We start from the raw sequence: 18,738 nt of genomic DNA on the forward strand, positions 1-18,738 counted from the left end.
CTCGAACCGCAGTCAACTACATGGGAGTCCAGCGACATAGCCATTACGCTAACTGCTAGTCCCTGGATCTCACCCTTTCATAAACAACGGAAATCAACTGCAAAGCCCTCTTGAATTCCAAAAAGTAACCTTCTATTATCTTTTTTGTTCTTACATTAACAGGAAAGCAGGCCGAGTACCCTGTACATGTATCAGAGGTCTTACATTTAAGAAGAAGGAAGAGGGACCAGCAGTTGGCGTAATGGCTATGTCGCTGGACTCTCATGTTGTGGACCACGGTTTGAGTACCAGACCCAGTGGCTTAAACTCATGCCAGGCGTGTGTGCATGCGTGCCAAAGATCCTGAGAGGAGAACAGAGGAGAAGGGATTGCAGCATGGCCATCCCCTCTGGGGGGTGATTTCTCGCTTTCTGTCTCTCCGTCTCTGTCTTTCTGGAGTGTACATGCGCCCTATAGCAAAAACCTCTCCAGAAAAAAAAAAAAAAGAAAGAAAGAAAGAAAGAAAGAAAGAAAGAAAGAAAGAAAGAAAGAAAGAAAGAAAGAAAGAAAGAAAGACTGAGAATCTATTTTAAGAAGCTTCCAGCAGATGGGCATATATCTTGCTTCCTGGAAAAGGAAGTTTACTTTTCTGGGCAGGACTTGAGGGGGTATCCCAGTAAGGCTTTTGCTGACTGCTGAGCTCAAGTCACATGGCTAGCTAGGGAACCGCCTGGCGAGGAGGGAAGGAAGGAACATGGAGGGGCTGAGTGAGCTGCTTCCTAAGGGAGGACACAGTGGGCAGAGTCAGCACTAGAGATGTGGGAAGTGTGTCTTGGGTATAAATCAACAGCTCCTGTGTATCAAACACCTGATACCGTACACGTGTAGCTTAAAGCAGGTTTCTAGATGACACCCACCAAAACCACCTTCACCTTTCCCCCTCACAGCTCTGAACCATTTAACCTAACAGAAGAGTGTGGCAGGTGGAAATCGAAACGACAGAACCAGAGGCAGGAGGACCCAGCTCAGGTTTATGGCAACCTCGGGCTCCTTTGATGACCAGAATCAGCCTGACTCAACACCTGGGCCCAGGCAGCGGGAGGAAAAAGCTCTCTTCCTGCCCCCGCCACAGTGAGCCTCCCCCAGAAATACTGAAGGTATAGAGGAGCAGGACAGAATGTGTGCTTCTAGAGGTAGCTGGATATCAAAGAGAACGCAGATGGGAGCAGGTACATATATACCCATTTTCCACTCCCAAATTGGCCAACATGGGAGTTCCTGCTCCTAGGAAATCTTGAGCACAGGACCAGAAATAAACCAATAGTGTTACACGCATTGATGTCCCTCTACACGGAAGCATAAAGCAAGAAGAAAGGAAGTTCCACATTAGAGGCACTGTTCTAGGAGCTTTAAGTATTTTATCTCTGTTTAGGACAAACCTGTGAGAAGGATATTAATATCTCCATTTTAAGAGAAAGAAGTCAGCCCAGCTTGGTGGCATAGTCAGTAACAAACTGAACTGCTATGCTGGAATCCACATGACTGACTGCTGGTTGACATCCCCTGGTCAGCCTGAAAATAAGTAGTAGGCATATGCATGCGTGCCCAAGATCCTGACAAACTGGAGGCCTGGGGAAAGGGAACTGCAGTGTAACGAGATCCCAAGGAGAACACTTCTCTCTCCCAGGCATGTACATCTCTATCATCAATAAAATACATAGACTTAATTGTTTTTGAAAACAGAAAAGATGAGGAAACCAGAGATGTTAAGGATACAATAGCCTACAGTTAGCAGGTGGTAGAGCTAGGATTTGAATGAAGATTCCTTTTTCTTTTTATAATACCATGAAATACTGCCCTTTTTTTCTTTCTAAAGAATCATTAATTTATGGGACCAGTGGATGGTGTGACGGCTACTTAACTGGACTCCCATATAGTCAACCACAGTTCGAGTCCTGGACCCGGTGCCTTAAGGCTCACGCCAGGCTCATGTGCATGTGTGCCTAGGATTCTGAGAGGAGAATGGAGAAGGGATTGCAGCATGGCCATCCCCCCAAGGGAGTGATTTCTTGCTTTCTGTCTCTCTGTCTCACTGGTGAGCACACACACTCTGTAGCAAAAATCTCTCTCCAAAAAAGAAAAAGAATTATTCATTTAGTTATTAATATTATTATTATTTTAAAGTTTGCTATAGGGTGCATGTGTTCGCCAGAGAGAGAGAGAGAGAGAAGGAAAGTGAAAAAGCAAGTCCAGGTCCTGGACTCAGACCACAGTCAGCCATGTGGGAGTCCGGCACCTTAACCACTACGCCAACCGCTAGCCCCAGGTACATTGCCCTTCTCCTTTCCTTTAGGAATCCATTCATTTCCACGCAGCTCCTCTACTGTCTGAAAAACCCTGCTAACAAGACATGTAGTTTGGTGAGGATCTAGGGACCAAAAGCCTACTAAACATAGCATTAGAAGAAAATTTGGTTAAAGGAATTCTGAATAGGACGAAGATAACTCTGGCTGGAATGATCAAGCAAAGTGGAGACTGCGTTTAGCTCGACTTTGAAGGGTAAGTAAGATTCCAGTGGCCTGTTTGTTCTACGCTTCTCACTATTCTGGTTTGTTGCATTATAAGAATTATCCCAGGCTCCCCTTGATTTTTTTCTCACATGTATTTCTTTCTGGGTGTTTGTTTACGTTTTCCCATGTTTCCTGGGGCAGGTTTCTTACTCTTCTTGAGTTGGAGAGTATTCGTCTCTGAAGCGTGATTGTGATAAAGACTAAATGTGATGGAGGCTATGAAAGTGCTCTGTCGTAGGCGGGCTTGACTCCCTTTCATCTCCTCTTGGCTTTGAGTCATTTTTCATGGCTGCTTTTAGAAAACCCACTGCATGTTCATTTCCGGAGGACTTCCTGATTTGATGCTGCTTGACCTTAATGCTGACAGCTGCCCCACACCCACTCTAGCCCCTTGCTTAATGCTTTATCTCAGTTCTTTCACAAACATTATCTCGCTTCCCACAAGGGCAGAGACAAGATGTTGTCCTGATGTGATTTTCCCTTGGGCTTTCCGCTGCTCTGCACAACGCGACACCCTTCTATCCAGTTAAGGACGTTCTAATAGCATGGAGCTGGGTCCCCAAAAGGGAGAGTCCTGGGTTTCCTCAATTCCCCGGACAGTGCCAGTTAGGTCCCAGAGACTCCGGGTCAAAGGATGGGGCATTTGTCATCAGAACTAGGGATGGTTTTGTGGTGATCTTGGGAGATCCTGGACTGGCTTGGGTTTATGGAGGTTATCAAGCGGTGCCTTAATTCCCAAAATGACTTTCAGAATTAATTCCACCTTTCTGAGGTGGTTTGTCTCTGATACATAAAGATAGCTCCTCCCTTTTCTTTTCCTTCTACTTCTAAGCCTATCCCCCATACTCATTTGGACAACAGAGACTTTCATTTTTATATTTTTTGCTTCTTACCTTTTCCCTTTCCAACATATGGATGCACACACACACATGCACACACGCGCGCACACACACACACAGCAACTAGAATTTTGAGTAACACATTAACGGTGTTCATTCAATATATGATGAATGAATGAAATCATAGTAGGGCTTAGACAGTCTGATATGCTGAACCCAAGGAATCTGGTGACCACAGAAGACAGAAAGAAAGGAGTCAGGAGGTTTTGTATCCTAGCCCAGCTCTGCCAATATACAGTACTAATTAATAAATCATAGTAATAAAGTAATAATAGCCAACACTTGTTCGTTGCCGTCTATGTTACAGGTACGTGCAAAGGTGTTTCTAGCTGTGTGCTATCTTACTTATTAGGTCATCAGGAAAGTCATGACACATTTTTCTGTTTTTCTATGAAAAAATGTGTCATGGCTTTCCCAAAAAATTCCCTACAAACAAATAATTCTTACAACTTTAAAATAATTGTCACTGGGGCCAAGGTGGGATGGTGGCTAAGATGCTGGATTCCCACATGGTTGACCACGGTTCAAATCCCAGACCTAGCAGCTTGGAAAATCGCATCAGGAACATGTGTGAGTGGGCCCAAAATCCCAAGAGGAGAATGGAAGAGAAGGTATTGTGGTGTGACCACCCCCCCCACTCCCCGCCCAAGGGGCTGATTTCTCACTTTCCCTCTCTCCGTCTCCTTCCAGCAAGTGCATATACCCTATGGCAAAAGGTAAAACAAACAAGTGTCATTACTCTAATTTATAGATGAATAATCAAGAAGTCAGTTCCTTTGTCCTAGCTCTCATCTCATAATTGGTGAAGCTGAGATTTGACCTAATGGATTACCCTGGTACCCAAGCTTTTTACCAGAGATTTAAAACTTTTTACCAGGGAATTACATTTTCCGCATCTTCTTGCTTGTTGACTGTTTAGCCAAGTCACTTTCCCTCTCTGGGTTTACTGTCCTCCTCTGTGAAACGGAGGCAAAGGACAGATGACTGGATTACTAAGGTCCCTATTAGAGCTCTCATTCCATGAGATTGGTTACAACATCTGAAGGTCATATTACCCTTCTGTTCACACAGCCTTCACAGTTCATACAGCCCTTACTCATCCTCCTCATTAAATAGATTACCTCAGAAACAAGACTTGCCTGAATGGCCAGCCAGCTCCCTTAAATCACTGCTCCAGGGATATCTGGGCCACAATGATTGGTTCCAGGGGTACCCTGAGGTGCTAGTAGGCACTGCCTGTCCTTCCAGTTCAACTTGGCCTCTCAGAGGCCTAGCAGGGATTCCAATTTAGAGTGGTTAGACCAGCGAAGTCACTTCCTGGTACAATCAGAGCACGGTAGGGCCAGGGACTGAGCAGTATAAGCCTGCAGGAAACACTTGAATGGAAATGATATTAACAGTTCTGGGAGCCTGGAGTCACCCAACCTGTGGACTACAGGAAGGGACCTATCATCCACCACTCCTGTGTAGTTCACTGATCCATTAATTTATTCACTCATTTATTCGATAACCACATGGAGACACCCACTGTGGAACCCCACTGTGCTAGGTACTTAGGATAGAAGATAGCAATTCTTTCTCTTAAGGAGGCCATCGTTGGGGAGGAGGTGAAGTACTAGATACACAGAAAGATAAATGCACCAAGTGCAACAGTCATTATTATGGGGCCCAAGAACCTCACATATCCTCTTCTTGGTTTTCTCATCAACCAAATGGGGTTAATAATATCCCAACTTTGCCTCATCTTAGGAAGCCTCCCACATCCTGTGGCGCATTTCCTTTCCTAAATCCACCACCTAAGCTTCCATCCCTCTGCCTCACTGTTCTACTGTTCCCTTTGCTAAGTGAATAAACCCCACAAAAACAAGTTCTCTTTTTCTCTCTCTCTGTTTTTCCCTTAGCCTTGCCTGACTTTCTCAGGAAGAACAATTATTAGTTCATTCCTCCAGTTAAATAGCACACTCTTCATGTGCAGGTACTGTGGATGACACAGAACATTTGCATTTAGTGAACATTAGTAAAAGTGAAACTTGGTCAGGAAAGGTATTTTCTTTGTTTTAATCATGCCTGGTAGAGTGTACAAAATCCAAAAGGATTCTGTGAATCAGCCTGGAAGATGAAGCAACTTGCTCAATCAAACATGGCCCCAGCAGCCTCGTTTCCTGATCTGCATCTGAGCTCTCCAACCATACCTCTCACAGGCATTTTAAAAGAGTTCTTACTTCAAAAATTCTAAATGCACATTTTTAACATCTCAGAAAATGGGATACATTTTACTTAAATGATACAAAAAATAATGATGATGTGTATTACAACCAATGTGTACTCAGGTTTGAGGAAATACAGTGATAGTCATAATAGGAAAAAGAGAAACAGGAATGGTCAAGGTCACCCTCATCAATAATCAAAGAAATGTAAGTGAGAATCACAAAGGAGAGACCATTTGCCCCCTTTTGCATTTGACAAAGACCAAAAGATGAAAAATTGATATGGTTGGAGGCAAGGGGGAGGAAATAGATGTTTTCATATAAAATTGCTGAAAGGATATGTTGGTAAACTTTTGGGCAGAAATTTCAAATTTTTTGATACATTCTGAAAGCCTTAAAAATATGCTTGCCCTTTGATCTAGGTATTCCACTTCTAGGTATTTCTCATAGTCAGATTCATGGTGTGCTCAGAAATTTCTCTATAGGTATGTTCTCAGAAGCATTGTTAATAGGGAAAAACAAAAACAAAAACAAAAAACTGGGGACCAGCAGATGGTGTAATGGTTACATCGCTGGACTCCCACATAGTCACCTATGATTCAAGTACCAGATCCAGAGGCTTGAGCCGGCTTGTCCCAAGGGGAGAGTAAAGGAGAAGGGATTGCGGTGTGGTCACCCCTCAGGGGGTGATTTCTTGCTTTCTGTCTTTGTCTCTCTGGAGAGTGCACATGACTTATAAGAAAAATCTCTCTTAAAAAAATGAAGAAAAACTGGAAGCAACGTATATTTGGCAGCTGTTGAGTAAATAAATGAAGTCAATTTTATGCAACTGAATAATATAAATAATGATAAGTACTATTAATGATTATGATCAACTACAAATTATGCTTGTATATATGTAGGTACATATAAAAGCCATTTTACGATCATTTACTAACAAAACTTGGCTTCAGTTAGAGTCCCAATTTATTTGAAAAACAATTCTAGATTGATAACCACTGTGGTATAAACAAGGATCAGCTGGGATGAATGAAATTACAGATATTCTTGGGCTGGTGCCGTGGCACAGTGGTAATGTGCTGCTCGAGAGAATCTGGATCCTGTGGCCAGCAGGTGGCATGGTAGTTGAAGCACTGGCCAACTGTGGTTCAAGTCCTGGACCTGGGGACTTGCTTTCTCACTTTGTCTCTCTCTGGTGAGGGCATGTGCCTTATAGAAAATTTTAAAATAATAATAATAAATAAAATTAAATAAATAAAAAAGAGAAGTTAGATCCCATATGGCAACTGCAGTTTGAATCCTCAGCCCTGTCACCCTTAAACATGCCAGGCACATGGACAGTACCCAGGATCCTATGAGCTGTGACAGATACTCCTCTCTCCTGGTTACTCACACATTTATACATACATGTTCTACCATGAATACAGAAAAATATTATAGACATCCTTTTTTTTCAGAGAGAGATTTTTATTATAGGGAGCTTGTGCTCACTGGAAACACACAGAGAGAGTGAGAGACAGACAGAAAGCAAGAAATCATCTTCCAGAGTAGATGGCCATGTCACAATCCCTTCTGCTCCTTCTCCTCTTAGGATTTTGGGCATGGGTACAAATACACACATGCTCAGCGTGAGTTTTAAGCTGCCAGTCTGGGACTCAAACTGCAGTCGACTATGTGGGAGTCCAGCAACGTAATCATTATGCCATCTGCTGGTCCCCAGACATTCTTTTTATACAGCTGAGTTTAGATAACTTTTTGTTTAGTTACAGGTTTGGTTTTTGTCATAGAGTGTGTGTACTTGCCAGAGAGAGAAAGAGAAAGAGAGAGAGGAAAATATAAAAAAATCACCCCCTGGGGGCATGACCACACCAGTCCCTTCTCCTCCATTCTCTTTTGGGAGTTTGGGCATGCACACACAAGCACCCAGTGTGATTTTCAAGCTGCCAGGTCTGAAACTTGAACCATGAGCAGCCATGTGAGGGTCCAGGGCCTTCACCACTACTCCACAGATACAAGTAATTCAGGGACCAGCAGGTGGCATGGTGGTTACAGTGCTGGACTCCTGCATGGCCGATGACCATGAGCATTGAGTTCTGGACCTGGTGGCTTAAAAATCATGCTGGTCCCTCTATGTGCATGCACCATATCCCAGGAGGAGAATGAAAGAGAAGGGATAACAGTGTGACCATCCTTCGTAAGAGGATGACTTCCTGCTTTCCCTCTCACTGTCTCTCTGTCTCTGGTGAGCACAAGCACCCTACGGCAAAAACCAAAAACAATTTAAAAGGTAATTTCAATGTTGTTACTTCTTCTTTGTTAATTTATTATTTTGCAATAATTTCCAATTTACAGAAAAATTTCAAGAATAATATGAAGAGGCTAGCCTCATGGCCCAGTGATCTAGTCCCAAAGGAGCTAGATCTTACATGGCTGACAGCATAGTTCAAATCTCAGCTCTGGTAGCTTGAGAAAGTCTCAAGGGGGAAGAAGTGGAGAAGCAGGGGTTGCAGCAGGACCACACCCCATTAGGAAGTGCTTTCTTCCTCTCCATCTCTTTTTGGTGAGCACACGTGCCCTCTGGCAAAAATTTTCTTTATTAAAGAAAAAGAACAGTACAGAATCTGGATATCCTTTGCCCAAATCCACCAAAACAAAAATGTTTTTTAACAGAATACTGTGATGGGACCAGCAGTTAACGTAATGGCTATGTCACTGGACTTCCATGTAGTCGACCGCGGTTCGAGTCCCAGACCCAGTGGCTTAAACTCACGCCGAGCGCATGTGTGTGCGTGCCCAAGATCCTGAGAGGAGAATGGAGGAGAAGGGACTGTGGCGTGGCCATCCCCCCAGGAGATGATTTCTCACTTTCTGTCTCTCTGTCTCTGTCTGTCTGGTGAACGCACGTGCCCTATAGTAAAAATTTCTCCAAAAAAAAAAAGAAAAGAAAAAACAATACCGTGATGATACTTGATTTAGCATATTTATGAAATTAATTTGTTTTTTAATAAACGAGACTCTGAGGATTCAAAATTAACATCCTTGCCCATGAGCTTCTCAGAGACACCAGAAAAAGTCGTTTCAGTCCTGGTGTTCCACATCGTTCTGCTGTGTTTTGTCAAGCAAACCTTTGTGAGTCTACTGCCATCTGGTTACATCTGTATCCTCTTGCTCACAATTTCACTTGGGAGGACCAAGTCCCCCAGGATGGCATCATGTTCAGCTGTCAGAGTCTGACTCCTGGGACACTTTTGCTTATTTTTCATACTTTTGCTTACTTTTAGTTGGCTAAGGCAGAATTCTCCCCTGAGCAATAAAGACCACGTGCTTCCCACTGAACTTTTTCTCTAGTTCACGTACTAGCCACACATGGATTTTCTGGAAGGACTTCAGTCGAAGAACAGGAGCAAAAATCACAATAGCTTTCTGAGCACCACCCCTTCTATTTTCCTGGCTGCTGAGTGTTCAGCTCCCTGAGCTGTGCCTTGAGGTATGAATTCATCTCCAGCTCCAGAGGAACCTAGGAGATGCCCTACTAGAACGGGTGGGGCTTCTTGTCATTGAGCTTCATGATCTTGGCACTTGAGCTGAATATGCCTGCTCCTTGGTGAGCATCAGCTAAGGGAAGTAAGAGCCCTCTGACTTTTTTTTTTTTTTTTGAGAGGTTTTTGCTATAGGGAGCGTGCGCTTGCTAGAAAGACAGAGAGAGACAGAGAGACAGAAAGCGAGAAATCACCCTCCAGAGGGGATGGTCACGCCGCAATCCCTTCTCCTCCATTCTCCTCTCAGGATTTTGGGCACGTACGCACACACACCCGGCGTGAGTTTTAGCCACCAGGTCTGGGGCTCAAACCACGGTCGACTACATGGGAGTTCAGCGACATAGCCATTACGCTAACTGCTGGTCCCCCCACTGATATTTTTAATACACTGCTTTTACTCTATTTCTCTTTTACATATGTGCTCTGGCCCTCTCTTTATTATTTTATTTTATTTTTTAGTTTGCTCTCTTTAGAGAAAGAAAGTGAGAAAGTGCCCCCCGGGGGATGGCCATACCATAATCCTTCTCTTCTAGTCTCCTCTCAGGATTTTGAGCATGCTCGCACATGTGCCCAGCCTGATTTTCAACCTGCCACATCAGAACTTGAACCATGCAATCAGCCATGTGGGATCCATGTGCTTAACCACCACATTACCTGCTGGCCTGCTCTCTCTCTCTCCTCTCTCTCTCTCTCATATGTGCTTACGTTAATTGTATTTATCTAATATCTGGGAATAAGTTACATGCATCTTGAAGTTTCATCCTTTAATATTTCAAGATACATTTCTTAAGAAGGCTGCTCTCTTTAGTAACCACAGAACCATTAGCAAATTCCAGAATTATAATATTGATACAATGCTTTTATCTAAATTGGAGCCTGTATTCCAACTTAATCAATTGCCTTACGTTAATTGTATTTATCTAATATCTGGGAATAAGTTACATGCATCTTGAAGTTTCATCCTTTAATATTTCAAGATACATTTCTTAAGAAGGCTGCTCTCTTTAGTAACCACAGAACCATTAGCAAATTCCAGAATTATAATATTGATACAATGCTTTTATCTAAATTGGAGCCTGTATTCCAACTTAATCAATTGCCTACATTATGTTTATTATAGAAGTTTTGTTTTGTTTGCCAGAGGGTGTGTACACCAAGGGGGGTGGGGAGGGGCAGGAGCAAGCATCCCTCAACAGTGAATGGTCATGCCACAATCTTCTTTCTTCAATTTCTCCATCCCACCAGGATTTGGGGCATGTACATGTGCCTAGTATGTTTTTCAAGTCACCAGGGCCAGGACTCAAACCATGGTCAGCCATGTGGGATTCAACACCCTATGCACAGCGCTTAACCACTGTGCTGCAGGGCCAGCCCAGGAGCTTATTTTTTCCTTGTCCAGAATCCAGTTTGGGACAATGCAGAGACAGAGAAAGAGATAGAGAGAAAGTGAAAAAGCACTCCCCAGGGAAGGACCATGCCACAAACCCTTCTCTTCCATTCTCCTCTCAGGATTTCGGTATGCACACATACCTAGCGTGTTTTTCAAGCCTCTGAGTCCAGGATTCAAACTACTTCGTTGGCCATGTAAAATCCAGCCACCTTAACCTCCATGTCACCTGGCTGGCCCTCTTTTTCTCTTCTTAATATGAAACAGTTAATAAGTCATTCTTCATCTTTCACGACAATAACATTGTTAAGAACACAGGCCTGTTATTTTATAGACTGTCCTTTAATTTAGGGTGTCTGGCATTCTTCATGACTTGATTCAGGTTATATATTTGGGGCTGGCCTAGTGTTTAAGTGACATTGAAGTTTTCTCAAGGGATCACACCGGAGACACACTATGTCTGTCTGTCCCTTAAGTTGATCTTACCTTTTGTCACCTGGTTGTTGGTTGTACTTTTTCCATGGTTTGGTTTATAGTTCTCCTTATGTAATAACAGATAACGTGTGGGGAAATACTTTGAGACTATTTATATTCCCTATTTCTTATCCAAATTCTCTTCCGCCTACTGCTTATAATCCATTGATGAATCTTGCTTAAGTCAATCTGTTCTATATAGTTGCAAAATAATTTTTCTAATGTAATAATTCCTCCTATATTTATTAATTATTAGAAATATCTTCTCCCTTATTTATGTATTATCAGAATAGACTCATAGTCTTATTTTACTCAGTGGGTATCCATATTTATCTTTTTAAAAGAATTATTTATTTAATTTTATTTATTTTTATAATAATAATAATAATTATTATTATTATTATTCAATTTGACCAGAGAGAGAGAAAGGAAGAGCAAGAAAGTAAGCCACCAGGTCCAGGACTCAAAGTGTTGGTTGGTCATATGGGAGTCCAGTACCTTAACCACCAGGCCACCTGCTGGGTCCTATATATTTATTTTGGTGCTCAAAATCCTCATAGGTTTGGTCAGTAGGAGCCAATTCAAGTTGGTTCCTGTGCCTTTTTGACAAGCCTCACCATTTTTTCCTTTTATTTCTTTTATTATTTTTTACTTTTTGCCCCACAGTTTTAAAAAATACTTCTTATTGTCTTCTTTTTCTAGCATAACAAAGTGCTCCAGGCTTATCCTGTGCTTTCTATGCTGCAGCCTTGAAATCAGCCATTTCTCCAGGGGGACTGGTCGCTTTTTGCAGATAATGACATTTAGAACCAAGACCGAGTGCATACAGGTTTTTCATTTTCCCTTTCAGTTGTATGTATCCTTTATTTTATTTGTTTATGTTTGTTGTTATAAGAATCAAGGAGTGGGACCAGCAGATGGCATAATGGTTGCATTGCTGGACTCCCACATGGTCGACCGTGGTTCAAGTCCCAGACCTGGTGGCTTAAAACATGTCAGGCTGTGTGTGTGCCTGAAATCCCAAGAGGAGAATGGAATAGAGGGGATTGCAGCATAGTCATCCCCCCGGGGGTGGTGGTGGTGGTGGTGGTGACTTCTCTCTTTCTGTCTCTCTGTTTCTCCAGCATGCTCACGAACACTACTGCAAAATCTCTCTCTCTCTCTAAAAAAATAAGAATCGGGGGAGCAGAGTGGCTGAGCAGGAAAGCCAGCTGAGGGTGGGAATGGATCTTGCATCAGGACCCTGTTGGGATGTTGTCTCTCTGTCTCTCTCATGAAGGAAAGAAATAAACTAATAATAATAATAATAATAATAATAATAATAATAAATCTCCTGCCTCATCCCAAATCACTAGGATTAACAAATATACATCACTGAAGCCAGCCAGTAGCATGGTGGTTAAGGTGCTTCCCACGTGGCTGACTGCATGACTCCAGTCCTGGATCTGGCAGCTTGAACTGCATACTGGACACATGTGCATGCATGTGTGAAATGAGGAGGGAGAAATGGAGAAGAAATTGTGGCACGACCGAATATTCTGCATGGGGTTTGCTTTGTCATTTTCCCTCTCTCTCTGTCTCTGACTCTGGGGATTGCATGCACTTTCTGACAAATTGAAAAACAAAAACATTTGTATGCCACTGCAACCATTTTAATTGGACCAGAAAGCAAAGCTGGGCCTCTCATGTGGCCCCAGCCTGCCCCTACAGCAGGGCCCTGTATCCTCTGTGTTTAAAAAATAACTGCACGTGTGTGCCTTTTTATTTTTTTCTCTATTCATGATAAGGCATATGCACATGAGAGACAGAAGCGAACACCCACCAGTGGGTCTGGTTATGCCATGATTCCTCTCCTCCTATCTCTACCCCATTGGATCCTGGGCACTTGAACATGTGCCTGGCATGGCTCAGGCCAACTGGGCAGGGGATTTAAACCACAGTTGCCCTATGGGATCTGGCTTCTGAGCAGCACTTTAGTGTTGAGCCATGAAGCCAGCCTATATGCCTTTATAATAAGAAAAGAGAAGAGGGACCAGCAGATGGCATAATGGCTACATCGCTGGGCTCCCACACAGTCAACCACAGTTCGAGTCCCAGACCTGGTGACTTAAAAAACTCACACCAGGCATGTATGTGCACATGCCCAAGATCCTGAGAGGAGAATGGAGGAAAAGGGATTGCAGCGTGGCCATCCCCCGCCCCCCCAGGGGGGTGATTTCTCGCTTTCTGTCTCTCTGGCAAGCGCACATGTCCAATAGCAAAAATATCTCAGGAAAAAAAAAAAGAGAGAGAGAGAGGATAAAAACAACCAAAAGTGGGCTGTTACAAATCCCTATGGGGGTCAAAATTTCTTGAACCTATGAGAACAGTTTTCATCTGCTCACTTTGTCAAAGACCAAAGGAAGTAGCTCCTGAATGGAGGCTGACCCCAGGAAGTTTGCCCGCCATCTTCCGAGTGAGGGACACACACACAGAGTTCGTCTGCGGGTGGAGCTGCAGGAGCAATTGGAGACCCAGAAGGTGATCCAGGCAGTGAGAGACCAAGACTCCGGTGGAGAGGAGAGGGCATCCCAAGCTACTGCATCAGGAGAAGATGGAGCCAGACTCCCCCACCAACCCTGAGTTTCTACCAAAACCAGGCTGGGAAGTTGGCACATCTACCCCTCAACACACACACACACACACACACACACATACACATATACACACACACGTCCATCTCAGCCCTGGGAACCAAACACAGCTAGAAGAAGGACTTGTTGCCAAGGGACTGTGAATGCTCATGTCTATTTGGCTATTTTAATAAAAATTTTTGATATGTTGCCAACATGATCAACCTCTGCCGTTTGCCAAGAGCAACTGGCTGGGACACCCCCACTGCTTCCCAAAGGAAGTAGGGCTCCAAAGGAGCTTTGTCACTATTTGAAAAGCTATTTACTTGTTGGCTTGTTTATTCCATCTCCCTGATCTTATCCCTTCCCTCACTGCTCTATAACAGCACAGAGGAACCTGCCTCTCTGTTCACAGCTCTACCCCAGCCCCAAACCAGCATGGTGCACACAGTAAGCGCTCTAGAGCTGTTCACTGAGGGATGAATGAAGAAATGAATCTTCCCTCCTTTCAAAGGCCTACATTCTGTCCTCAAGGTCTTGCTTTTGTCCATAGTATAAATGGCACATTAAACTTAGATACACCCCTTCTGGGGCCTTTTGAGGATGGCAACAACTTCTAGATCTTCCTCTCGCTTTTCTCCCAGCTTTCTTTGTTGTCTTCCTTTTTATCTCTCTTGCAAATATTTTTTATTTACTTAATTTCCAGTACAATTTTATTGTACTCACCTGAGAGAGACAGAGAAAGAAAGGGAGAAAACCCTCCCCTACGGGGCATGATAACACCACAACCTCTTCTCCATTTCTCCATCCTATTGGGATTCGGGGCATGCATGTACATGCGCCCAGTGTGTTTTTCAAGCTGACAGAACTAGGATTTGAACTAGGGTCAGCTGTGTGGGATCTAGTTCCCTTAACCACTAGGCCATGGGCTAGTCCCATACAAATACTTGTTGACTGCACATTATTCTGGGCACCAAGAATATAGACATGACTCAGGTACAGGGTCCGGAAGAGATCACTAGGGAGAAATGTCAGAAGAAGGCTGGAGGCAAGTGGCCCCCTGCAAAGGTGCTTCCTCGTGGTGGAAGCCCCATCTGCCTTGACCAGGGACCAGGAAGCTACGTGTTATGAAATTGCTTAGGAAGCTGGTTAAATGCTAAGTACTATTTATACAGTGGCATTAAGTGTGATGGTTTCTAGTTAGAATGTTCTTTTCAGTGTGGAAGAACATGGTTATTTAAAACTCCTGTGACAAAGATGCTAAAGCTGTTCTAGGTAATAAGCTGACAAATCTCTGTTACAGCATATGAGACATATGGAGAGAAGTAGGAGAGGAGAGAGGGTCCTTCTTGTTCTTAAGAGTAAACTGGAGGGCACCGGACTCCTACATGGCCAACTGCGATTCGAGACCCAGAGCTGGCAGCTTGCTTTCTCACTTTCTCTCTCTCTCTCTCTCTTTGACACTCTCTGGTGAGCACACATGCCATATAGCAAATTTTAAAATAATAATCAATTAAATTAAATTAAAATTGTTCTTTATAAAAAAAAGTAAAGTGAAAAAATACTTCTTCAGGGGTAGAGAAGAGACAGCTGGCATTTCACAGGTAACGTTTCAAGGGTAGAGGAGAAGAGACAGCTGGCATTTCACAGGTAACGAATATTTTGAGTCTCTCTCTTTATATATTTATATACACACACATATGTATAAGTGTATATATAATATATAGTTATATATTATGTAATCATAACTTTATTCTGATCATAAAATTAATATTTGCTAACTCAGGAGAAAGCAAAAAATATTTTTAAAAAGGAAAATTTTCTCAAAATCCCCCATGCACAAGATAATAGATGATTATTTTTGGAATAGACTCTTTTAGTCTCCTTTCAGCATGAGTTTGGGTATACATATTTAAGATCATGCTGTCTATATCATATGGTCTCAACTTTCTCACTTGCATGCCACAGGATTTTCCCAAATGTATTGTAAGTAATCAAGTTGTAGATAAGTACAAAGAGTTTGATACCAGAAAAAAATAATAATACTGTGCACACCTGGAAAGTATTTTTGTAAAGCTCCGAATGGACACATTTCAAACTGAAAATAGTAAGGTCTCTCCAGGAAAATGGAAAAGAATGAAACTCATACAGAAAAATAATGAGAATATTAGCTTTACCTGAAATGCTTATTTGAAAAGAGGGAGGGAGATTCAAGTATTACATATATAATAAAAAATTTTAAGCGTTAACCTTTATTTGAGTCATTATATTGACTAATATTATATCTATAACTGCCCCCTCTTTTATTCACCTTTCTTCTACTGTCAAACATCAGAATTATTCCCATTTTTAAACTAGTTTCTGGATAGAAATCTTTGTTTTAATCTTCCCTGCTTTCCTTTAAATAGATTCCTACAAGGGGAACTCTTGGAAAGCACGCATCACTTACACTCCTCTGAGCACACACGTTAGCGTCTGTGTCCTCACATCCTCACAAGCACTGAATATTATCAATTTTAAACTCATTGCTCATTTGGAGCTGACTCATTTCATTTTAATTGGCACATCTCTATTACCGGAGGATCTAAAATTGTTGTTATATATTCATTAGCCATTTCGCCTGAGGAAGGATGTTTTCTTGAGGACTTTAAGGGAAAAGAAAGACAGAGACTCAAGGAGGGAAGCAACAGGAATACCCATTGAACAGCGTTCTGTTCTTTGTACTTGGAGGTTTCTTCCTTTCCCTGCTTTGGAAGAAAGAGAAGCTAAGCAAAGCTCAGGGGCCCAGGACAGCAGGGATGACATCAGCTATGAGTCAACCCGAAGCTCATATAATGTAGCCCTCGTTACATCCGTGACCTTTCTCACACCTTCAGTGTCTCCTCATCGCCTGGCAAGAAAGTCCTCCTCAGTGGAACCGAACTCCCTCCTTGGGCATGTTTCACTCTCCTTTTGTACAATCCTATCTTCCATCCCATTAGTCTATGTACCATTCCTCAAGTATATTGCCCAAGTCCTTTTTTCCTATGTTCGTGTTGTTATTCTGTCCACCAAAATGCCCTCTCCACCTGATCCCCGCATTGATCTTTCCTTTTTTCAACAATGATTCCAAATGCCGCCCCTCTTTTAGCCATGCTTTTCTAAAAAGCAAGCATGATTCCTTAAAATTCAAGTGAATTTTCATCCTTTGAACTTCTGTTTGTTCCTGAGGCTAGTAATTAAGGGACAAGGGTCAAACCCTGGTTTGTAGGCATCCGGGTTAATTCCAGGTGTTAACTTAAGTGGACTAAGGGATGTTCAGATATCTGGAAAAATTTTATTTCTGATTGTGTCTGTGAAGTTGTTTCTAGAAGAGATTAGCACTTGACTCGCTAGACTGAGAAAAGAAAATCTCTCATAGGATGTGGGTGGGCGTCATGTAAGCCATTGAAGGCCTAAACAGAAAAAAGAGGAGGAAGGGAAAATTCTCTCACTTCTTGAGAGAGTGGGACATTTATCTCTTTCTACTTTTGGACATCAGTGCTCATGGTTCTTTTCTTTTCTTTTCTTTTCTTTTCTTTTCTTTTCTTTTCTTTTCTTTTTCCTCCATGTATTTATTTATTTATCTATTTATTTGTTGTGATTTTTCAGGCCACAGCGTCGAGGACTTGAACCATAGTAGGCAATGTGGGAGGCTAGCCTATCAACCACCATGCTACCTGCCAGACCCAGTGCTCATGGTTCTTAAGCTTTTAGATTCCAACTGGGACTTACGCCGTTGACTTGCTTCTTTCTCTGGAGAACCCTGACAAATACAGTTAGAGTCTCTTACTTCCCCATGTGTACCTTGGGCCTTGGATTCCACCGTCATAAAGTCAGAAAATTAAATGAGATCACATAAAGAATCCCCAGTTCCTGACATAGCAGAATATCAACAAACATTAGTTTCTATCATAGTTTATATGGTCTTGCTTTAGAGGAATGTTGGTAATGTTCATACCATCCTCAGCCCATTTCTAAAGTAGAAAGTTCTGGCAGGAAGAACCTCAGTTCTTCCACATTTAAATGTCCTCTACACTACAGCTACTAGTACACAGTAGATGGTCAATAAACAATGTGTTAAAGCCACCAGATGGCATAGCGGTTACGTTGTTGGACTCCCACATGGTCAAACGCAGTTTGAGTCCTGGACCTGGTGGCTTAAAACTCACACTGGGTGCATGTGCATGTGTGCCCAAGATCCTGGGAGAAGAATGGAGGAAAAGAGGTTGCGGCATGGCCATCCCACCTGGGGGATGATTTCCCACTTTCTCTCTCTCTCTCTTTCTCTCTCTCTCTCTCTCAAGCAAGCACATGCACGACCTAAGGCAAAAACCTCTAAAAATAAATGAGTAAATAAGTAGATGATGTGTTGAATTTAAATGCATTTAGAGACAAACCACTGAGAACTTAATACTGACTAGATTTAATAAGGGAAGAAATGTACATAGCGTCTGTAATAAATTAACCGAGAAAGTAAAGAGAAATGACTGAGCATGAGCGTGGGTTCCAACACTGGGTTTTCCCAGCCTCTGGCTGTGAGTCTCTGGGAAAACCATTTACTTGCTGAAAAGGCCTCAGTTCCTGTGTCTTTGAAGGCAGACATGAATAGAACTGACCTCACAGAGAACTGGGGAGAGCAAATGAGATCATGCTTACAGTGGGCTGCACCAGGTACACAGTAAACACTCAGTCAATGTTAACAATCATTTCTATGGCAGAGATGCAGTATCACGAGAATTAAAGTTAGTGAGGAGAAACTGAAATATGTGTTTCATTAGTTTACATGTCTAAAAGTCCCTAAGACGCTCTTGAGTTATAGCATTTATTTAAAATTTGATGTTCAATAATGTTTTAGTTGACTTTTTGTTTTTATTTTTATTTTTATTTATTTATTTTTAAGGTTTTTGCCATAGGGCACATGTACTCTGCAGAAAGAGACAGAGAGAAAGAGAGAGAGAGACAGTGAGGAAAGTAAGAAATCACCCCCAGGAGGATGGCCATACTGCAATCCCTTCTCCTCCATTCTCCTCCTGGGATTTTGGGGACACAC

At 42.5% G+C, this 18,738-nt stretch overlaps 1 pseudogene; it reads right to left on the bottom strand.

Annotated features, from left to right (window-relative positions):
* Window positions 1-13,503, bottom strand: part of LOC102479687 (40S ribosomal protein S7-like) — a 19,122-nt pseudogene extending 5,619 nt beyond the window's left edge.
* Between the last annotated feature and the right edge of the window lie 5,235 nt (window positions 13,504-18,738).

This window comes from Tupaia chinensis, unplaced genomic scaffold (assembly GCF_000334495.1).
Source record: "Tupaia chinensis unplaced genomic scaffold, TupChi_1.0 Scaffold000227_1, whole genome shotgun sequence".
NCBI lineage: Eukaryota > Metazoa > Chordata > Mammalia > Scandentia > Tupaiidae > Tupaia > Tupaia belangeri.